At 33.2% G+C, this 5,681-nt stretch overlaps 1 long non-coding RNA gene across 1 annotated transcript; it reads right to left on the reverse strand.

Moving 5' to 3' along the window:
- Positions 1-692: 692 nt before the first annotated feature.
- On the reverse strand, positions 693-2,028 carry LOC128241401 (uncharacterized). The gene is made up of 3 exons (XR_008262350.1): positions 1,959-2,028; positions 1,187-1,314; positions 693-880 (listed from the first exon to the last, which is right to left on the reverse strand). It is a non-coding gene; the product is annotated as an uncharacterized LOC128241401 (long non-coding RNA).
- Positions 2,029-5,681: the final 3,653 nt, after the last annotated feature.

Raw genomic sequence — 5,681 nt, forward strand, 5'->3', positions numbered from 1 at the left:
CACATACTGAAAGTTTGGCAATGATATATCAAACACTAAATGAATGAGACAAGTATTAGCACCTGTGGTATTTTCATAAAAAGCAGAAACAGCCATTTCCCTCAAATGTTAAGCCGCAAACCTTTGAAGAGCCATTATTTCCTTATGCATTGGAATAATTTGACCAAGTAAAGTTTTCCTTGTAGCTTTTAATGGTGTCTATAGAACAGCACCACAAAACTGGCCTGCCTACTCTTTTAAGATTTTTTCTAAGCAAAATAAGGTTTTTCCACTTCATCGGCTTAGTGTTTTATATAAAAAATGACATAGAGCCCAACTGAAATGCCTCAACTTGTCAAAATTTTGCTTTTCTGGTCCACTTATATACAAAGATAACAGAACTGTTCAGTTTAACACAAGAAATTTAGTGATAATGTGTTAATAGACAGTCTAAACAACACTATATGCCAAATTGTTGGCTTCCGGGACAAATGGCGCAACAAAGGAAATGGCAAAAAACACACCAAAACTTAAAGATTCATGACAACTGCTAGTGTTTTCATGTATGAGGTGGCTACATGATGTAGAAAATGCAGAGATAGCATTATTATGCCCATTTTTAAAAAAAAATTACTTTAAGAATCTGTTTTGAAGGCTAGATTTGGCATTAAATTCAGAGTACAGCACTTCACTATTGTCTATAAGATGCTTATTTACACCTGATTTGCTATAAATCTCACTCATTGGAATCATTTACACACAAACAAGCACTACAGAGTTGACTAACATCTTCATTCTTCTGAAATATTGGATTCAGAGCTGCATCTCCTGGATTCAGATTGCAGGACTACCGCCAGGGGAAAAGGCCGCAGCTAACTGGAGCTTATTGGCACATCATGATCTGCAAGCAAGACACAAAAGCAATGTTTTACACAAATAAAACTATCTGCCACTACTGTTAAAGTTTGAAAAAGGCCTGTAAACACTCATTTGAGGCATACACAACCTTTAATATAGTCATAAATGTGATAAATATGCAGAAAAGTTCATGAATTCAAAGATTTTCAGGACAAATTTAATAGAATATATAGTCTTTTGGACATTTTGCAATCAGTTTTTAACAACTCAAAGGTAAACCTCATCTTATTGAGTACCCAGATGCATTTTGCAAGCATTCAAACCAGACATGCTTAGAATTTCTTCTTACTTGGAGATGGTATTCCTTTCTTGAAAATCCTTGCCGAGAGCCGGTATGGAAAACCACAGAGACCACAGTTTTACCAGCACTGGTTCTTGTCCTTGAAAATTCCTCTGTGGCTACAGCAACCAGGCTGGCTATTAAAATAAGCAATAAATTAGGGTTTTTAAAACATTTATACTGTATTAAGGTTGTGTTTTTTAATGCATTAAGGGAAAAGGCTCTATTCTTTATGAAAGCTGCTCACTTTTTATTTATTTTGCCTTGAGAAATGTCAAGTTTTTCAATGAATAAATTGAATAAATGAATGAATTAATGAATATATATGAATGATTGATAAAATGAATTAATGAATTAATGAAAGGTGGCATTATTTCTTTAAAATTGGGATCTCATTGTGTTGCTGTGATTGTTAAAGTATATGTTTTCTTGTCCATAAGCTGAAAATCATATGCACACTAAATAAAACATCATTCTGCATCCTATGTGCAGTAAGTTTTGTTTAATTGCTTATAGAATTTGCAATTATTGTAATGTTTGCTTAAAAGAGCAAACAAAATGTGTGAATAGATGCACAATACAGACCAAAGACTGATACAAGTCAGCAGTTTCATTAGAAAATAATATTATTATCAAAGCCACATCAGAAATGATTGACAACATGAAAGAAATTCATTTAGGAATGGAACAAACAGTCTCAATGGGCTTTTATGACCAAACTGTCTCACTTTGTACTTCAGTTTGGATACCATTTTTTAATATATTATCTTGAAGTACTTACAAATTACAGCATGTTGGCAAACACCAAGTACAGCTTGGCCTCTGGTGGGCAGCTTGGTGGGGGGGGGGGGGGGTCTTCAACAGACAGTTCCTCCTGGGTCTGCTTCCTATGTTAAAAAAATCCCTCCATTTATACTTTGGAATTGAAAGTGAGGCTTTCATTCATTAGTTACCATCATTTGGAACTATTTCCAAACATTAAATTGAAAGTGAAAGTAGTTTTTTTTAAAAAATGTCAAAAATATATAAGAAAATTATATATTATTAATTTATATTATGTAATATAAGATTTTCACATTTCATACTCAAACACCAATATTCTATGGCTAAGCACTGTCAACTGGCCAAATTTCAACCAGATAGCTGTATAAATTAAGAATTTATAACAATTTAAAATAGGCCACCCCTCCAAAAGCTTCCTCTATATCAGGCGTGAGACCACAGTTATTTTTACTATATGTTTCATATAGACACTAACCTGGCTTTTGACTTTATACACACACCAATTGAAAAACAAGGACATGGCATCTCTAGAACAATTCAAGACACAAAATATAATCACAAGAAAACACCATGTTGACCATTGACCCGACTGTCAAAATTGACTTCAAATACATAACCCTTCCGCCAGGGAGTCAATCGGCTACAAACAACTAATTTTCAGACTTGCACAAGCTATGATTTTTCCAATATTTACATTGAAAACTATCAATTTCTGCAATAGAGTGTCAAATTCAGTCAAGTTCTCTGCAAAAAGAACATTTTTTGCTTCTTTTTCATTCAATTTTAATAAAATATTGATACTTGAACACAAGCACTCTTTGTTTCTGTATTCACATCCGGATCTTGGTCAACGGGGGGCAGATAACTGTGGTCTTGAGCCAAGTCAGGGTCTGTTGGCTCAAAACCACAGTTATCTGCCCCCCGTTGACCAAGATCCGGATGTGAATACAGAAGAAAGTGTGCTTGTGTTCAAGTATCAATATTTTATTAAAATTGAATGAAAAAAAAGCAAAACATGTTCTTTTTGCAGAGAACTTGACTGAATTTGACACTCTATTGCAGAAATTGATAGTTTTCAGTGTAAATATTGGAAAAATCATAGCTTGTGGAAGTCTGAAAATTAGTTGTTTGTAGCCGATTGACTCCTTGGCGGAGAGTTATGTATTTGAACTCAATTTTGACAGTCGGGTCAATGGTCAACATGGTGTTTTCTTGTGATTATATTTTGTGTCTTGAATTGTTCTAGAGATGTCATGTCCTTGTTTTTCAATTGGGAAGTGTATAAAGTCAAAAGCCAGGTTAGTGTCTATATGAAACATATAGTAAAAATAACTGTGGTCTCACGCCTGTTTATCAACACATTTTCATTTTCTTAGTAATTTTCTAAAACTTCTCTATTCCTCTTGGTTTCTCACTAAGATGTATTGAAGATTCTAAGGCTTGCTTTCAAATCCACATTAGCGTTTCAATCTTATGGACGTATTTAAATAAACTGGTATTTTAATTCGCACTATTTTGAACCGCATGACACCATATGACCCAATCTTTGTTTTTTATCATTCTATATGCTTTTTATGAGAATATGTGAACGCTAGTTAAAATGACAAGAAAATATCTGGGAGTAAGATTGGTTATTGGTTCCATATATTAGGTATTAATAAGAAATTCTTGATTGCATGAAATGTGTTTGAATTGCAAATTAAACAATATCATAGTACAAAATTATCATGAAATTCACAAGCAAAAAGTTGGCAGTTACTTAATTCAGAACTACAATATTACTGGTTTGAGAACTCAAAATAAGTATTGGTTTAGGTGCATTAATGTCATTAACATTTGTGTCATGATGTGCATATACTGCTGTGTTATTAATGTCATAAATATTTGTGTCATGATATGCATATACTGCTGTGTTATTTATGTCATAAACATGTGTGTCATGACGTGCATATACTGCTGTGTTATTTATGTCATAAACATGTGTGTCATGATATGCATATACTGCTGTGTTATTTATGTCATAAACATGTGTGTCATGACGTGCATATACTGCTGTGTTATTAATGTCATTAACATGTGTGTCATGATGTGCCTATACTGCTGTGTTATTAATGTCATTAACATGTGTGTCATGACGTGCCTATACTACTGTGTTATTTATACCTAAGTATCTATGTGTTTTAAAGAATGTAAAAAACTGGTCTGCTATGTCCACATGGAAGAAATAAAAACAGTTTAAAATGTGTTATGAATTAATAAAGATATCTTAAATGTTATAAAACATGAATATGATTACAAGCACATGGAAACTGGTGTATATTTGTTTCTAAACGATATTATTATTTATTTATTGCACACGGAAAAATAACACTCAGTACCTCAGGGTTTCATGCAACTAGTACTAACAATTAAAATACGAAACATGCTTCTAACGTCATCATGCACTATAAACGAAACAATTAACGGTTTATGATCTAATCAAGTATTCGCTTTAACAAATTTAGTTTGACTTTTGTTCAGGAGATATTAAAGCTTTAATACAAATGATCAAAGGGACGTTACAACATACATCCGAATTGTTGCTACTCTTTGTTGAAGTATAAATAAATAAAAATGATGCTCTGATATTCTAAATGTAAATTCACAACAAAGGGACAAACTGTTAAACATGCTGATCCACTTGTGCTAGTGTTATGTTTCAACGTCATTAGGAATAACAAAAATAATATAAACTTTCTTTACAACATTTGTACTGTGTTTAATACCATGTCATCATTATTCTGTAAAAAAACACGATGTACGTATAATTACATGAATTTTAATTGAATTCTCAGCCTTCCTCATGCAGATGAAAACCGGCATAATATACAGAGCGCCTCGTTCCCACGAGGCGCCAACAAACCGGATGTTAATACAGAAAAAGAGTGCTTGTGTTCAAGCATCAATATTTTATTAAAGTTGAATAAAAGAGAAACGGGGGTCTTTTGCATACAGCTTAACATAATTTGACACTGTATTGCAAAAAATGATAGTTTTCATCATAAAAATTGGAAAAATCATTGCCTGTGTAACTGTGTAAATTGGTTGTCTGTAGCCTAATTCCATTCTGACCTCAGGGTCATGTATTTCTACTCAACTTTGTGCGACACCGCATTGGTCAACGTTATGTTTTCTTATGATTAAATTTGTGCCTTAGATTGTTCTACAGCAACCAGTTACTTGTTTTTCAATTGGAACGGCTTTAACGTGAAAATACAGGTTAGTGTCTATATGAAACATATGGTAAAATAACTGTGGTCTTAGGCCTGATATAGAATAAGCTTTTGGAGGTTTGGCCTATTTTAATATGTTCTTCTATATTCGGTTACTTTCTAATGAAAGACTGAAAACAACTTAGTGTTGTCAATATAGATGCTACCCAAGACGATCAACAAACACGTGGTGTTTCAAAGAGATTTAAATATTGTACTGTTTGACTCTGACGTATATTGTTACGTTTATATAACGAGATTTGCCCTCAGGGGCAAATTCGCCTCTGTGGGCTAATGAACCAAATGTGAAAATATGTGCAGGGGTAAATTTACCAATGGGTACAAACGTGCTCTAATTATGGAGGTTGGGTAAATTTTACTCGTAGTATTTCATATCAGATAAGCACAACAATCTTTTTTTGAGTGTTTGTAGAATTTTGCATGGCTTTACAGTACAAATGGTAAAGAAG

This window comes from Mya arenaria, chromosome 7 (assembly GCF_026914265.1).
Source record: "Mya arenaria isolate MELC-2E11 chromosome 7, ASM2691426v1".
NCBI classification, from domain to species: Eukaryota; Metazoa; Mollusca; class Bivalvia; order Myida; family Myidae; genus Mya; species Mya arenaria.